The sequence below is a fragment of the Hydra viridissima genome, unplaced genomic scaffold (genome assembly GCF_058129835.1).
Source record: "Hydra viridissima isolate aposymbiotic clone 2 unplaced genomic scaffold, HvirCarnegie_v1 scaffold_14, whole genome shotgun sequence".
Classification (NCBI taxonomy): Eukaryota; Metazoa; Cnidaria; class Hydrozoa; order Anthoathecata; family Hydridae; genus Hydra; species Hydra viridissima.
In genome coordinates this window covers 7691375-7710725 of record NW_028324313.1, presented here as the reverse complement: position 1 = coordinate 7710725, position 19351 = coordinate 7691375, and the positions used below count along the sequence as shown (strand labels likewise).

Genomic DNA, 19351 nt, shown 5'->3' with positions numbered 1-19351 from the left:
TTATTGTTAGTGAAGTTCTACGTTCATTGAAAAAACGCTATTTATCAAGTCTTTTTTTTTTTTTTGAAACTAACATTCGTTACAAATGTAAAATCGGATCGCATTATATAGAACCGTTTTTATCAAACGGCAACTTCATCATCATCTCCAGTTGGCTCTTCATCATCAGGATGACTTTGAGAAAGATAGTTCAGTTGATTCTTATTGTACGTCTCGCTTTGTTCAGCGTACGTTTTTTGTGACATCTCAAAAATAAAGTTTCCTAAGCATAAAAAAATAAAATAAACGAAAGAACAAAATAAAACAAACCATTAAAAAAAATTTTACAAAACCGTTACCGAAGAAAAATTCAAGAGATAGGAACTAAGGAAAAATTCAAGGAGTTTGAATGTTGCCGTTTCAGCATCCAAAGTTGCCGTTTTTCAGCATCCGAGTTGCCTTTTCAGCATCCAAACCTAAGAGAAACATTGCGCAAGAAACTTTGAATCATAACGATGCTTACTTTTTATTTTTACTTTTGCATCAAACTTTGAAGCTCCTTTTTTTTTTTTTCACTCTTTTTTTTTTGGTTGATGTTTGCTTTGATTAATTTTAATCCTGTGACCATTTTAAAGGAAATCTCTTTTTTCTATTTTCGTTCTCCATTTATTTATTCTTATATACATTTTATTTATAACGACATTTGTACCAATTTATAAACATTTATTTCCATTTTTTGTAAAGAAGTATCTGTTAATGTAAAGCTATAATTGTCAAGACGTTAATATGGATTATTTTTTCAGATTGTTAAGGAGGAAGTTTTAGCATAGCCACCTTCAAAATCTCTATTTATTCTATATATAACGCATATTTTCTTCAAAGTTTTATATAGAACTCTATCGTCAAATTTGAGTTATAGACACATATGCTTTTGATATTAATATCTCATATAGAGATATTAATATCAAAAGCATATGTGTCTCAATGTATTTTTAAATTCTACATATTTTATACAAATGCATGACATTTTAGCAATTTAAGCTAATAGTGCGTAATACATAACTGATTATTATTTAACGAAGCGTAATGTCTATAAGAGTAACAACGTTATTTTTACTCAAAGTCGCAAAACCCAACAAAAACAGTTTGTTTTTTTTGAAATTTATTTAAGTTTAAGTTAATCTTCAGTGCAAATGACGGATTTTGGTGTGATATGTTAAATGTTGTTTTACAAAATTTATTTACCCATTGTAAAAACAGTTTCATTTTTTTTAAGTGCCAAATTGGTTGTTAAAAATCAAAATACCCAAACCAACATTTTTGGCTGAACTCAGTTTAAAATATTTTGCTGAGTTACCACTGTTTTTTACGTACACCCAAAGTATATTACCCAACATAATATAAAATCAGCATTTTCCTTACCTCTTCATTACGGATTTCTAAAAAACCAAAACAGTTATGATTGTTCATGTGGCAATCTCTCGCCTTAAGTGCCAATCACTACTCTAAAAAATCAAAACAACCATATATGTTCTTTTTTTTTTTTTTTTTTTTTTGCTTAACGTCTTTCGGTCCCCTGTTTAAAGAGATTTAAAATCCGGAGAAATAGATGAGGTTGAAAAAAGAGAATGGAACGTATTTTAAAGCTTTGCTTTTCTGACCCTGGCTTACTGAACATCAACAGAAAACTTCGATGACTTTGTTAAGGAACTGCTTGATAGTTACAGTGATTAAAATGCAGAATGACATCCAACCTGCACCATTTGCATTATTCACCTTTTTTAGACAACACCTTGGCGCTGGTAATGAAAAGAGAAAAAGAAATCAGAACGTTTTCATCAGAACGTTTTTATCAGAATTTTTTCATCAGAACCTTTTCACCAGAACGTTTTTTAGTTTTAAAGAAAAGTTGGTGAATCAAAAATGGAATGATCAAAAATGGTTTCAATCGTAAGTTTAAGAGAAAGTCAAGGGATACAGAAAACCATCAGTGAAAGTTTGATTGACTGAAAAAATGCGCAGCTGCGTTGGTTTTCCAGTTCTCCCCTTCCTTTTTTAAATGCATAACGATGGAAATATGGGAGTATTTGTACTTCATCGAGTGTTGTGTTAAAAGCAAACCCGCAACAAAACTTAAACGTGCAATAAACTTACATAAAGTTTCAAAAGAATACTATATTTTTTTATGTTCTTCTTTATCTCTTTCCTCCCCACTCCCTTAGCAAAGAATACTCGAGAAAGTAGATTAGATAAAACATTTACAAAAAAAAACAAAAGTATTCTTATTATCATAAAATATTTTTACCTGTAAAAATCATTTTTGTCCACGCCAAACACGTTTTTTATCTGTGCAAAACCTTTTTTTATCTGCACGTAACTTTTTATTTATCTCAACAAGACCTTTTACTTGCATAAAACACTTTTGAGCAAATCAAAAGTGGCTCTAAATGCGTCACCACTCTATTTAAATTTGGTTCATCGGTTTTTTTTTAATCATAAAGCGTCAGCAGCAGCTGATTTCCATGTAATATAGTAATATAGCATTTTCATAATTAGTAATATAGCATATATACAATATAGCATGGCAAACAAAATCAAACAATCTAATGGCAGTGACGTAATCATAGGCTTGCAGGGTCCGCAGTAGGAAAGTGGGGAGTAATTGCGTTGGGGAAGGGGAGGGAGGACATCCATACAGGTGGTCTTAAAAGTAAATAGTGTCGTATTACTTAAATACGATATAAGGTATTGAGTATTTATAGTCTTCCGACCGATGCCTTGCGGACTTGCCCGAACCTCTCCAGGGAAGACTCAGAAGCACGTCGACCCTGAGTTTGCCTCCCCTTTGAGGAACGGGCGGAAAAAAAAGAAAAGTATCAGTTTAATACAAGTACACCGGCCTAGCCAGCTCGCAATCAATCCAAGTGACTACACTTGATCTTAGCCATTAGGCCGAGAAGCGATATAATAAACTTTGTATTTTACTTATAACAACGCGTGCTAAGAAACGTCTTTATTTCTGTAAAGAGAAAGAGAGAAACAAAACGCTTGCTTTTACATCACAAAAAAGGAAGGGTGAGAGGCTTAAATGATTGCGCGATTGCGCGCAACAAACAGTTGTATACGAAAGGAAGAAAATCAGTGGTTGTCAAAACAAATATGTCAAATATAAAAATTATAACTAATTTTAGTAAAATCTGGCTTTAGACAACTAAAACTTGATTTTAAAAAAAGGCTGAATTTTTATTTTTACAACTTCAAACATTTTCAGAGAAAGGCAGAAAAACATATCCAGAGAGAGGCAAAAACTTGCACGTTTTACTTTTTGAAAACAGGAAGTCATTCTAAGTGCACGTGGCTACAAGGGTGGAGAATCTGGTTGATAAAGTGATTTGTGTGTGTGCTTGTGCGTTTTGTTTAGTTTAAAAGAAAAATATTGTGAAGATTTCTCTCTAGAGTTTTCAATTCTGTTTTCGATTCTCTATGTACGGTGAAAAGTTACTTTTTTCGACAGTTATGCGAACAAGGAGCATATTCTTTGCACAATTACTCTTCCGTACTTTTTACCTCATATAGGAAGTTCGTGTTGATCTATTTTGGTTTCGGACATTGCCAGGGACCGTAGCAACAGCTGAATATTCTAATTTAAATGTTACTCCACTGCCTACTGGCCAGAGTACCGTCTTAATACAAATTAAAGTATTTTAAAACACGCTTTAATAAAGTTAAATTCGATAGAAGAAAAATAAATAGCGCTTCTTTAGAAAATGAAGAATTTTTACAAGTCAGGAGGCATCTTCAGAAAAAAAACAACTTTTATGCATCAAGAGGCATCTTTGTAAACTATGGGAATAATACTCATATTCAGTAAATAATTGAAATATCAATCAAGTTGTAGAAAATGGCGTGAGTTGGCTCGCTCCATTTTTTCCGACCATGTACTCATCCATAAACACATCTTCCCAGAATAATTATAGTTTAAAGGTTGAGTTTTTTGACCATCTTTTTTCGCGCATTTTTAAAAAATGACTCTAACGATCGACTACTATGCAACCATTAAACACTTGGACCCTATCCTATAAAGCTTGTTACGCACAACGCAAAAAAATGCGTAATTTCGGAAAACTTTTGCGTAAATTAAAATTTTACGTAATTACGCAAGTTTATCATAATTGCAACAGAATAATAAAATTTCTTTATCGCATCCATTAAGCAACCGTCAGCTAATGGTAAAATTTCAACCTTTGCAACATATTACTTTTCAAAGAAAACATATAAGTAATTAACTTCGAATAGCGAAAAAGTCTTTTTTATTTACACGTGAAAGTCATCTAAAACGTTAATATATATAATATATATATATATATATATATATATATATATATATATTGCATTTAGTGTACGATTCGCAAATGCATGATCTGGTTTTACATTGCATTTAGTGTACGATTCTATCTCTCTACTACACTAAATTTTTCTTCATTTACGGTAGAGCATATCTGAACAATACTTAGTGCGTCTCTATTATATAATTCTTTACAGTTATCAACCCAAACTTTACCTGGATTTTATTCTTTGAAGAACGTGCTTTTGCTACAGTCTTACTTGTTTTATCTATATCATATTTTGAAAAAATATCTATTAACGCCAACAAGTATTTTGCACCTTTGTTAAATTTAAAGAATGCTCGCATATCAACAAGATCAGCAGCTCAAACATCTTGTATTCCGTTTACAATGACTTAATAACTTTATTTCTTCTTAATAACTATTCATTTAGCACAATTTCTCTCTACTTATTTATGTAACTCATCAGCCAATTGTGACATGGTGTCCTTCAGTAGACCTTTCGGATCAGTGGGGCGGAGCTCAGTAGTTTTGGTTTTTTTTTTGGGTTATTTCGAAGAGCTACATAAATTTATTTACTTTTTAATCAGACATTTTTTTACTTTTTAATTCATCTTCGTTCCGAAACTTTTTTTTTTATTATAGATTTCTTTAAAGTTTTTTCCAATATTTGTTTATCATATATTTGTTTATCATATATTTGTTTATCATATATTTGTTTATCATATATTTGTTTATCATATATTTGTTTATCATATATTTGTTTATCATATATTTGTTTATCATATATTTGTTTATCATATATTTGTTTATCATATATTTGTTTATCATATATTTGTATTGTATTTATATTGATTATTGCAAGTGGATGTGTCTTTTTTCAGTAGGTAGCATACATCATTATGGTATCAACTCTATTTATAGGTTTTCTCCATTCCTTTGGTGTAAAATTGTCATTCAATTGTCATCTAGTCATTTGGCGGGTCCTGTAAAACTATGACCAGAAACAACGCGCGCTAAACTCTTCAATCTCTAAAAGGGTTAGCGCTACGCTCCATTGTACCTTTGGAACTAGAGCTTCGCTACGTGGCGTTTCAGCGCTGTATTTTCCATATGCTAATCTATGTATACTTAAACTTTTCTTTTTTTATCATCAAAGCTCAAAGCCATTTAATTTACTTCTTTAGTAAATACTTCATGCCTACAACCACGAGCTATATTCATAAATCTCATTTCTCTTTTTAAACAACCAACTTTCATAGTTTTCGAATGTCATGCTCTTTTAACGACTGGGTTTTTTATAGATTTTCTGGTTTGCTAAATACCAGCTTTGTCTTTTTATACTTACTCAATTTTTATCAATGATAAAAAAATAATTAAAGTTTGGTCTGGCAGCTAGTTTCTTGGCATTAACATCATCCTTAGCTAATCAAATATCAATTCTAGTTCGTATATTCTCCATTGTTTTTGCGAAAACAGAATTGTTCATTAGATTAAAAGATTCCATTTTAAACTCATTTTCAGCCTTCACTTTCATGTCAGGTCTTAGTTCTATATACTCATTCAACCAGGGTCTTTCTCTAAATGATTTTCCTCTCTAAATATGTGTATTTATCATACCATATTTTATCATAGCATATTTTGCATTTAGTGTCATAAGGTGAATAACATTAAACATGTGACTACTAAAAATCCGGACAATTTTTGAAAATGAGTATCTCTCGAACGGAGTCATCACTTTTATTAATTTAAAGAGCATATCAAAAAGAAACTTGCATGCTATACAAAATATAAAAAAATGAATTATATGTTTCTCAGTCCATTTCAGTAAACACGGTCAATTCTTGCGAAAGTACTCGCCCCAAGCCTATGTAAACAGTTTTGGTCGATTATTTTCATACTCAATTCGATTTCAAAGTCGGCGGAGATTTGCAGCTTGCCATTTACCTGCATATACCCATCTTTTACTTTCAGCCCAAAAACCCTCGATTGGACTCAGTTCAGGCACATTAGCAGGGTTTTAATCTCTCGGCGCATATTCGATATTTTCGCGTTTTAGGTAATCTTGCGCATTGTTTAAATAGTGTGCGGAAGCTAGATCAGGCTAGAACACAATTTTATCGTTTTTGTGAACCTTGTTTGTAGATGAACTTCTTTACTTTAACCAGACATTTGGCAATGCAGGCAAACAACTCGACAAGGATTTGTGCATTGGAAAATGTAAATATCTTTGTTGACTTGTTGGACTGCGTTGCCAGAAAGAAAAATAAGGCTCATCGTCTATGAACCCAACTTTTTTCAAAAAAAGTGCATGCATATTTTGGCATTCATGACGCACAGCCACTTTCTGAGCCAATGTTCTTTTTGACGCTTTAACTTTTTAACGATAACAAATGCTTGACTTTTCGTTGATAATATCGGATATATACTGCTAAGAAACATTAAATCTCCTGGTAAGCTGCGATGTGAAACACCATCTTTCTTAAGAATCAACTTTCCACGCGTTTTTTCTGTTTGGCATTTTTTTTGCAGTCCGACCATTTCCGACTTTTCTTTCTGGTTCAAAAGTGTTCTCCTTTTGTTGCAGTTTATCATAAATAGTCAATTTTGGGACATTTTCCGTGCGAAAATTATATACGAACGTAATAACGCTTTATTATGTATTCATACGAATTATTTTCTTTGCGTATAAGAAGATCTAATTGGTAAGATTCATAGTTTTTTGCAGTTTTTTTTTATACTATTTGTCTCAAGTTGTTTTACAATACAATCTTGAATAAATATAAAGCTCAGTTTTCATTTTACAGCTTCCCAAAGTAAATCTTTGGGATCTAGTGGTTCCTTTGGAGCATTCATCATCTATTAAAACATCTTTTAAGTATGCGTTATTTACCTTAAAAGTATACGTTGCTGGCTGTACTTTTAATATTTTGCTGCAACCTATCGACAAACTTTTGTACAACATCTTCATCATCAGTTGTTGCAGTATGAGTAACAGATTTGTTAGAATATACACTATCATCAAATCACTTTATCTAGTGACAAAGGTGGTACGTACTTTTTAAGCTTTTTTGTATAACTTTTTTCCGGGTTTTGTGGACACATTTCAATAGGTTTTATAACAGATTCAAAGTCAGCATATACAACAATAGATATTCTATCCATCTTTTTATGTTTTTGAAATTATAACATTGAACTTTTTTTTGGCGTTTCTATTTAAACAACTTCATTAGTGTTTCAATACTCTTTATGTTTATGCAATGATTACTGGGAATGAAATGGGTAAACAGAAAAACTGTTTACCATTCTTTTTAGTTGTTTGTGATCATAATAACTATAAAATCCCAGGAAATCTCAGAGCTCAGCTTTGAAGCTCTAAACTCTCTTTGTCATTGGTTTCTTTAAAGATGCGTTATGAATCACTATATAAGTCAGCATCATTATTTTTTACTTGCTCTAATAACTCCTACTCCATCCTCATAATTGTTTACATTCATCGATATGTTTAGATTTTGTTTTTCAAACTTGTCTATAGTTTATTATTTACAGGATACACAATACCAGCCATATTGAATAACAACTGTTACGAGAATGGCATCAACGCGTTCATTGTTATGGTCTTTACGGGACTTTTCTCCTAATACACTTGGTGTGCATTAAGAGCTAAATGCCACAAGATCTACCCAAATGCCAAAGCATTTTCATCCTCATTTTTAATTTTAATTCTTTTAACGTTGGTTATTTATTCTTGGTTTATTGAGCTAAATGGGTTATCTATAAATTTAATCAGCTCAGACCTTTTTAGTTTTTAATGACCAGTTTGATCTAAACTTTTTATAGTACTTCGCAATTCTTTTAATGCTGGCATTTTTATTTGTGAAGATATAGTTTTTGTAGGCAACTGCATTTTCTTATACCATTTTTATTTGGTATAATAATCGAAAATTGAAGTGATTTACATAATAAACTCTAGCTCTGAAGGAGAAGAAGAGTGAAGTGAAGCTCTGAGTTCTTTTTGAATACTCATTTTTTCGTTAACGACCATCCTAGAAAGATACTGCTCTAGATTCTTTACCTGTAAATTGAGAGATATTGTAAAAGCAAGGAAAAGTAAATTCTTCTTCGATTTCTAAAGTCTTGAATGAGTAAGATATTTGATTTTTTCTTGCATCATAAAGCCGATCAAGAATAATAGATTTATTAGAACTTTTTGGGTCTGGGTGGAGAACATTAATTGAGCTTTGCTCCTTGAATACTTCAGATCTAACTCAATGCACAACCATTGAATCCGAAGTAACAAGTTTTTATCTCTGAGCATGTTTATCATTTCTTTTTTTATCTAAATGAGACCTACATTCGACCTCGATCATTTCTAAATATTTTCTTTAACTCTTCTAGTTTCACTATTTTTTCTACTAATTTTTTAGATAAATTATTCAGTGACCATAATATCTCAATAGATATTCTTTTAAAACTAATAGATCCTTTGTATTTAAAAGATCTTTCCAATTTATTCCATTACACAAACTTAAAATACACTCCAAGTAGACAGTTGAATAGTTTTGCACTAACAATAACTGTAAAAGCTGGAGTATTTGCTGGAATATTTTGTGAGACACAGCACATAATAAAAAGTAGTTACAGATAAAATGTGAAAACCGAAAAATTGTAAATATGTATTTGCGGTTATTTGTGACAGTTTTTGAAGGCTATTTTAGGAAGGTATAAATGAAGGAGAAAATTTGCTAATGGGAGTTTTTGTTAGGAGAGAAGATTATTGCTATTTATTGAATTGTTTATTGCGAGAAAAAACTGCACTTTATTCTTTCTACTTGCTTATTTACAAAAAGAACAAATAAAGGGAAGAGTCTGATGATGCTATAATTGGATTTAATGCCAACTCATCCATAATTTAACACTCTGATCTGAATGAAACATCATCTCCATAGTTACGAGCAATCTTTTGCTGGGTAAAATTAATGCAGTCAGCAGCAGGTTTTTAGTCGATTTTAATATGAGTTAAATGTTTATCAGTTTTACATTATCAAAGATGGCAGGGTTCCGAAGCTGAACATTTTCTTTAGCAGTTTGAAATCCGACCAAATAAAATCTAGGTATTTCTGGGGGATAATTTTACAGAGAGTCTCCAAGTAAAGTTGAAGCAGGTCAATACAACTGATCACATCGTCTCATTCTATAAGCAATAGGATGAAAAAGTGTGTTTACTGTTGAGGTCCTTTGGACTCAACTATTTTTAAATGTTTAAACTTCTTTTCGAATGAAGGAGTTACTTCTACCTGCATTAACTGTATCAATCTTGTATTACCTTCCTAAAGTTAATGCTGCTGCTGTATCTTTATGCTATAATTGATTTTATCCATATTATCTTGAAAAGTCATCGGTATATATATTATCAAACTAAGCTTAGTCTGCTTAATGCATTAGTATCTCTCATAATTTGTTAATAATTTTCTTAATCTTCATCTTGATAGTTTTTGGTGTATTTGTAATGATCAACTGTAAAAGACCTTTACTTGCATTATATTTTTTATTACCCACCATTAAAGTATTTAGCGCTGTAAGCCCCACGATGTGAAGCACTCGAAAAGTCAACGATAGGATCACCTACATATAAATGTTGGTGGCTTTATTGTTGAATGGGTACATTTGCTGAGAGATATTCAGCAAATTGAAGAAGATTCTCAGATTTTTTTCAAAATTATTTGATAATCAAGACCATTGAATTGTCTACCATGGTAAGGTTGAGTATTAATGCGATGGTTTGTCAACCATTCATATCAGAAATCCAATACATTCTTAAGACGTTTCAAAATGCAGTTGACAACACCAACCATCAGGTACAGTTTGATTGGGAGGATAATGTCAAGCACAAGTAAGTTGTAAAAATTTGTGAGCAAAATTGTAAGGTGAACCGTGTTTTCAAAATATTTTGCTGTTTTGATATTTTTTCTAGTAAAGACATAATCATTAGGAGCTTTTTGATTGATCCAATTGTTTTTTGGAACCCTCCCAGTTATTAATAGTACATGGGTCATATATCGGACCCATGTGGGTTGTTTTATGGGCCCTATGTAGGAATCCTATATTAGACCCATAAAAATTTGTCCGCGGTTTATCAACGGGTCCTATATGAGCTAGTCCATATAGTTAGGCCACATTGGACCCAACAAACTCCTCTTTTCTTTTATTTACTTTGAGCCAAACATAATTTTTTATGGTTACCCCATATTGGACCCAATAAACTCCTATTTTCTTTTATTAACTGTGACCTATATGGCGCATTCGATGGTTGGCCCATATTGGACCCAATAAACTCCTTTTTTTTGGGACCTATATGAAACTTTAGTTTGTCAATCCATATGGATTCCAATATATATTAGTATCAATAAACTACTATGTTAAATATCATATTAGATAAAAACAATAAATAATATGTTGAGAATAATATATATTTCCTATCAATGTAAATATTATATTATACAAAAAAAAGTATGAATAAATTAGAGCTTGTTAGACTGTTTTCTTGCTTCGCCACGCTTAGTTCTATTACCATCTCGATCGCGAGCACCAATAAGCCATTTTGCAAGGGACATTTCGAAATCTTTCATCGTGCATGTCGACGTCAGGTTGTTAAGCTTTAAAGCTTCTATAAAAAATAATACATTTTCAGTAGTTAAAGAATCTTAAATACACAATATTCTTATCGTCTTTGAAAATCTGAACCAGGGCCGGATTAAGCCTTTTTAGTACCCAAGGCACAAACCCACATCGGTGCCCCCTTCTGCCCGGGGCCCCTGATTTTTCGCTGACTGTGACCGCTGGTATGTTCAATATTATGCAAAGAAAACAGTTGTTAACAAATATATTTGTAGTTTGTACTACTATCACTCATATAAAACCTACAATAAAGTATTTCTGAATTAAAATTAATAGTTAATAAACTGAACACGCTTCATTTTGGGATCTGAAATTGAAAAAAGTATGCAAAAATGTGTAAATAAAAATGATTAAATGATGTAAAACGAAAATGTAATTTACATAAAAGTTAAAAAAATATGCAAAATAAGGCTAAAAAAACAACAAACGTAAGGTGTAAGCTCCTATAAATAGTTCCTTAATATCAGAATCAATAAAAATGATAAAACAAATGATAAAGCGGCTTTAATAATAGTTTCACGTTGTTAATAAAAAAATATCCTCAAGTGAAGCGCAAAAAAAAAAGTCATTAAAGCGCGAAAAAAATAATTAGTTTAAATAAAGCTAAATAGAAAAAACCGGCTCATTCATAGCTTAATTTTTAAGCATTCAAGATTTTACCAAACTTGAATGTGAATTTTTATTATAAAGTATTTCTTCATTTTCATAGCACTTGTTCTATTTTCAGTTGTTTCTGGACTTAAATTTGTTAAAAAAAAATATTTCTTGAGGACTTGTGGTGCCACCAAACGCTTGGTGCCCGAGGCAAATGTCTTGTTTGCCTAATGGTTAATCCTGGCCTGATCTGAACCTTAAGGGTTTTTACTAAACATAACAATAGAGTGCACAATTTTTAAAACTAACCAAACAAAATTTACATATGTTCAATTGTATTTAATATCTGACAAAATAGCAGAGAAAATTTTCCCAAGTTTATTTAAAACTATGAATACTCACTATAAATCACTTGAAATAGCTCAGTACCCTTTAACAATTTTTTTGACTGCCCTCGCTGACAATTAAATTGCAGAGCTAAGTTATTGTTAAACAACTGCTGCATCATACGGCGAACAGCTTAGTCGACTTTTCTCCCTCCGATACCGGCTAGAAAGTTAACCTGCAAAACATTTAATCAAACACATTAAGATAATCTAAAAAAGGTTTTTTTAAACAATATAAAAATTAAAAATTTATTATATAGTAGCAAAAATGCATATACAGTTTGCATGAATGATACATGATATTTACTAAACACCAGAATACTGATATTGCAATCTTAAAATACGATAGACTAAAAATATTATGCTAAAATTAACAAAGCTTAAAGTTCATTATAAAATAGGAAAGAAATATAGATAAGTAGTTGCTTCTACTCATTTATATTGCTTTCCTATTTTATATTGAACTGTAAATTAAACTAATATCTAGGTCATAAGTATTATCTTACAATTATGTTTGCAATATTGATATCTTTTAGCTTCATTTTAATTGCATCAAAAGCTTCCATGGTGTCCATTGGAAATATTATCCCGTCTGGTAAAGGTGAAGCCTGCACCATTTTATTCCCTTGACTAAGGATAGCATTTAGTATATTGGTGTGGATAGTCTGGGTTTGCTGAATATCCACACACACTTGCAGTAACTGTACCACCAATCCATGCATTGTTTGATCTTGGTAAAGTGTAAATAATTACTTACATTATCGCATATATAGTCTTTTAATCTGAAAAAAACCAAGTAATCAACAATCAATAATCACTTACTAGATATATTACTGCAAGATAATGCACTCCCAATGTTTTTTACTGTAAAACATCTAAAATAGTGTTAACTGTACTATAATGCCATAAATCATAAATAATAAAAATCAAATTACTAACAGCTGATTCAGCTTGAGATCAAATACATTAAAAAATATGCAAGGTAGACATCCTTATGAGTTTTTTAAGTTATGTAACTCACCAATATTTGAAACTGGTGATGTCGTTGTTACCGTCTTTGACATACAACCTGTTGACGTGTTTGATAAACGAGTTTACTGGGTTGGTGTCATCAATGCTGCTATGTCAAGAGATGAAAATAGTGTTTCATAAGATATAGGCATAATCGGTAAAGTTGTTATTAATGTTGGTGAACTTGACGCCGTAACAGAAAATGGCACAGAAAATAAAGGGGGAAGAATTTGAGTTGTGGCACTAAGTTGAGTTTTCCCAGCTAATTTTTTTTTCTTAAGAGGGAAATAATCAATGTCATTTTCAAATTCCATTTCAGATTCAAAATCTGATGAAATTTTTCTAGTTGCAATCCTAAACAATAAATGTAATTATCACCAAATGTTTTCGAAAATAGTTTAAAAACATTTGAAATTATTCAATTAAAAATTATTACTTACATGGAGTAGGTGGAATTAATACTTACGTGGAGTATTAGTTCCACCCACTCCATGTAAGTATTAACTTTAAATTAGTTAAAAACTAATACTTACACAAGCTGGGTGGAACTAATAAATAGAAATAAATGTGATATTAAAAGAATTGAAATAAATTTAAATTTTGAAAAAGCACAGAAAAAAAAAAAAAAAAAAAGAACGAAAATACCCGATAGCGCGAAAATTTCGGTTCGAGGATCGGGTTTATTACCTGATTTCGGGTAATTTTATTATTCGAATTATCAGGTAATTTTATTACCCGATTTTCGGGTAACGAAATCGTGTAATAAAATTACCCGTTAATCGGGTACTTCTACGGGTAATACTTGGTTAATTTAAATCGGGTAATACCCGACCCGAAGGCTTGGATATCGGGTAATTAAAGTTGTTAAAATTACCCGTCTACGAGTACCCGCTGGTATTCGTGTCGGGTTTTCGCTCCCTAAGATAAGCCCACGTTAAAACCACACAGTAAAGTTGAATTATCTTGCTTTTTAACATTTTTTTTTGTTCCGTTTGCCCACATTGGTCCCATAAATAAACCAACTATCAAACACACTTATGACCTATATAAGTCAGCCTATATAGGCCTTATGTGGACTTGCCCACTTCTAAATTTATATATGGGAAGCCCATATTAAAACCAGACTGGTCCCGTAAAGTTGTGCTCACTATTTGTTAATTGTGTTTGCCCATATTGGTCCCGCAAAAAAACCAAACATCAGACACACTTAGGACCGAAGTGAGGTTGCCTACAATCGGCTCTAGGTGGGCTTGCTTAAGGGGTAACTACTGGAAATGTATTATTTTTTATAAAGGCCTTAAAGCTTAACAACCTGACGTCGACATGCACGATGAAAGATTTCGAAATGTCCCTTGCAAAATGGCTTGTTGGTGCTTGCGATCGAGATGGTAATAGAGCTAAGCGTGGCGAAGCAAGAAAACAGTCTATTTACTTATACTTTACTTATAATTTACTTATACTTTTTTTTGTATAATATAATATTTACATTAATAGGAAATATATATTATTCTCAGCATATTGTTTATTGTTTTTATCTAATATATATATATATATATCTGTGTGTGTGTGTGTGTGTGTGTATATGAGAACGTAAGAGTTTAGTTAGTTGTTAAATATTTAACTTGACCTATAGGTCAAGTTAAATATTTAACATAGTGGTTTATTGATATTGGAATCCATATGGATTGACAAACTAAAGTTTCCTATAGGTCCCAAAAAAAAAGGAGTTTATTGGGTCCAACATGGGCCAACCATCGAATGCGCCATATAGGTCAAAGTAAATAAAAGAAAATAGGAGTTTGTTGGGTCCAATATGGGCAAACCATGAAAAACTCTGTTAAGAAAAATAAAATAAAAACATAGGAGTTTGTTGGGTCCAATATGGGCTAACTATATGGATTAGCCCATATAGGACCCGTTGATAAACCGCAGACAAATTTTTATGAGTCTAATATAGGATTCCTGCATAGGGCCCATAAAAAAGCCCACATGGGTCCGATATATGACCCATGTACTATTGCTAACTGGGTTGGTAACTTGATTTATGGGAATGTCTCTTTTGCTCTGCATTTTCTCATAGACTTGACGAAGATAGACCTCTCTGACGCTTTTGCAGGGAACAATTGTTTTCAAAAGCTTAGTACCTTTCTCTGAGTCACACATCATGGATGTGATTTCAAAACCATCAAGGCATTTTTTAGGTAGATTTTGTAATTTTTCACGAAAATTTATTTCAACTAGTTTTTTGCCACAATCTTATCAATTGGATGCCAGTTTAACATTTTGTTAGACAAACCAGTATTAACCTGAACTTACACCATATATTTTTCTGTAATGCTTGAACTTGCTCTGCTACTTCAACTGTTTTTGATGATCCTAAAAATCAAAAAGTTATCAAAGAAGCAAAAATTTCAAATAATTTAAGGTCATATCAGATTTTTGCTAATAAATTACATTTGTACAGGACTTGAAAATAATTTCCAATAGAAGCTTGACGGAGACAAATTGTTTCCTTTTGAGAAGCTGAAGCTGTACAGACAACATGTTTGGCAATAGTTTAAGAAACCACCTGGATTTTTTACGCTAGCTCAAATAGATTTTGCTGTAGTGTTGATTTTTTGAAGAAATGAAGCTTTCGATTATTGACACTTATCAGACAGCTTGACTCGTCAATGTCACAAATTAAACACTCACAATTGGTATTTGCCCGTGTTTCTTTGGATAGTTTTATAGACTCAAAATCGATACGCTCTGGTAGTGCTGCAAAATTCTCCTCACTTAGTCTTCTGATAGATGATCTGTAGCATTTTTGAAATCAATAATCTTTTTCAAAATGTAAAGTACTCTTATCAATTTGTTAATCCTCCAAATTTACTGCCAGGTTGATTAGATATTTTCCCTAGTTTTTAAATACAAATTGTAACAGTTACAGATTGGATCTCCAGCACAATAAATTTCTTAAAAATGTATTTAACTTAAACATTGCATGCTATAAAAATGTAAAAATTAGTTATTTGTACCAAAAACTACGTAATTTTTATTTATTTTTGGAAACTGCCTGATTTCAAGGTTTACATTTTTGAAAGCTACTAAATATACTCTTTCACTCACCAAAAGGATTTTACTGGGTCATGAGGTTAGGTTTAAATGTATTTATTGGGAAAAGTATCAGTCTTTCATTCATAAACATTTCTTTAACATCTCACTTAACTTTGAGATATTCTGAGACTATATGACCTAAAACTTGTCAATCTAAGATATTCTTTTTACTGAAAATAATTAAAAGCACAAATAAATGTTCACACTTCGCGCCCTGGCACTTACAGTCCTACATAAAATATAAAGTCCATGTTAAATGAAACACAAAATTTATGTTATCATTTTTTTCTAAATCTAAATTTTTTAAGTGTACCATCCAAGAATTTATTCCGTTTGCTATTGTTTCGTACAAAAATCATTCACAAGTGTTATTACTCTCCCTTTTTTAATGAGTAATCTTTTTCATATTCATCTACCTTATAACGTGTATTCTGTCTTATCTTTTTCCTCCTTTGTCAATTCACATAGATCTATAGAAATCCTTCTTGCGAAACAAAGTTATCACTATGTGCTTTTAAAACAATATCATTAAAAGTGCTCAACTCTGCCTCTACTAATGTTTGTATGTTTTCATGTTTTTCGCCTTTTTAATAGTGCAATACAAAAACAAATAGAGATCTTATGTAGATGGTTCAACATCTAATTTTATTTATTCCTTCTTCCCAATTGTATCGTCTGGATAAAAGATTATTGAAACTCTATCAAAAATGGTATTTCTTCAAGCCTTCCGATATAAAACCAATCGAATAGGTATAAGATTGGCTGATCAAGTGAAAACTTGTTAAATCTTAGAGGAAAAAAGTAATCCATGAAATTTGACTAATGTGAGGTGTAGATCCGAAAGTTCCATGGCGTGTAGAACTGAAATGGATCATTTACGTTTTTAAATTGCTGAATTAGAGCATTTACGTTTTTAAATGTCAGTTATCAAATTTAGATATACTGAAAATTTTCTTAAGAGTAATGATAAGCAAAATTTTCAAGATGTTGAATAACATAAAGCAATGACTAAAATAATGGAACATTTAAGCTCTGAAGGAAAAACTTAACAAGATCAAATTAAACAATACATCAGTGACAATCATAAGCCTATAGTAACAATATAATAAAGTTTTATGCAAACAGCTAAATGAGCAAATGGATCTGCTGACAATGTTAAACAAAAATGAAAAAGATTATGTTGATGTTTATTCAATAATAACAACAGGTAGAATATTATGAGCGGGTGTGGAACATGATGATAAATACATAAGTAGAGTTGCTCAACTTATAACTGATGTTTTACCACTTTCGATTGTACATATCATCTTAATGTTGGTGATGTTAACAGCTCGTTGGGACACCAGAAGAAGGAATTGTAAATTACTCATAGAGGTATACTTGGTGCATTTCATACACTATGGCGTGAAGCGCAAACTTCTTTAGGGACAGGTTGCTAACTCTGAGAATAACTTTTCTACTAATAAAAACGTATTGATAAATTCGGAAAAGGTACATCTACAACAAGTTCAAGCGAAGGTGGTGTATTACAATTATATAAAGAAGACAACATTGTTAAAAATATGGTGACACTATGGCTTGAGAGTTAAACGTGAATAGTCATAATATTACGAATTTAACAGATCCAACAAGTGCAAAAGATGCTGCTACTAAAATGTAAGTTGATGTAAACTTTATTAAAAATATCGATGGTCTTGATAGAATTACATATTTAGCAAACCCTGTTCATACTCAAGATATTGCTACTATAAATTATGTCGATAATGCATTACTTTTTAAAAAAGATAAACTAATATATTTATAGTTTACAGATTAAAATTTTCTATAATCTGTAAGCTATAAATATATTAGTTACACAGTCTTGTGCAAATAAATTGCATCAAAATGAAAAATAATAAAAATCCAGAAAAGTTTAAGCTTTCTAACTCTTATAAAATAATACACTAATATTTTGTGTGTCCTCCTAATGCTGCTATGACTTTCTGCACACAATTTGGCATGGAATCTACCAAATTATTACAAATGTTTTGGATTTCTGTGTCTTCAAACCAATTCTGAAGGATAGTGGTGGTAAGCAAAGTTTTAGTTGTGCATTCATGTTTTTGCAGCCTTTTTTTTTACAACTCTCCAGAGATTCTCAATTGGATTAAAATCTGAGGAGTTGCCAAGGCATTTAAGTGTTTTAATACTATTTTTTACCGTGAATTTCTTGACTTTTTTGGATGTATAGAATGTGGCTAAATCCTGCTGTATTATTACGTTTCTATTTGGAAACACTTTAACATCCCTGAAATTAAATGTTTTTGCAGAACCTCAATGTGAGTGTCAGAGTTCATCATGCCAGTAACTGGGTAGAGTGTTCCTGGTTCAAAAGTAGAGAAAAAACCCCAAAACATCTTCTTTTCTGGATGCTTGGCATATTTTTCAATGTGTCCGGGTCGTATAGGCTCACCATTAGAACGACGAACAAACTGTGACCGTTGGCCTTGCACCTTAAAACGTGAATCATCCAAAAATAAAACCTGCAATTTATAAATAAACAAGTAAACTGTTATCAAGCCTCTTCAATTTAATAGCCTGAATTTTTAAAAATAGCATGATTATATAAATATAATAAATAAAGTGGCTGTAAATTTAACAAATACATTTTGTCTTACCCTTCTCCATTGTTCTTTAGTTCACTTTTTGTATTCCTTTGCCCACAAGAGATGATGCTTCTTCATGACATCTGTAATAATGGTTTTTTAGAAGGTTTTCTGGAAAACCAGCTATCAACCTCCTCCGCATAGTACTCGAGCAGACATGGATGTCATGCTTAGCTAAACCATTCATTAATTGGTCACTTTTCTTTTTGGATTTTTGATACTCTCCAGTATCAGATATCGGTCATCTCTCTGAGGTCTTTCGTTTTCGACCACATTTTCCTTGTCTTAACGGTGATAAGCTGCCTGTTGCAATGTAATGCTTCTTAACCCAGTTAACTGTAGATTGGTTCACTGAACATGTGGCTATCTCCCGTTGAGATTTATCAGAATATTGAAGTAAAGCTAATATTTTTAATCTTTTTCTTGGTGTAGTGTCCATCTTTGTTTATTTACGTTTTTTAAATTTATTTATCTTTCTAATCACAGTTAAATTATAGAAAAAGTTGAATAAACAAATAAAAAGAAAAAAAAAAAATTTGATGCAATTAATTTACACATTACTGTACCTATGAGGATGGCCGCCGAGAGTGGGAGGTGGGGGTGGGTGGGTGGG

General features: G+C 31.6%; 1 pseudogene; it reads right to left on the bottom strand.

Moving 5' to 3' along the window:
- Positions 1–10777: 10777 nt before the first annotated feature.
- On the bottom strand, positions 10778–18880 carry LOC149879117 (uncharacterized; annotated as a pseudogene).
- Positions 18881–19351: the final 471 nt, after the last annotated feature.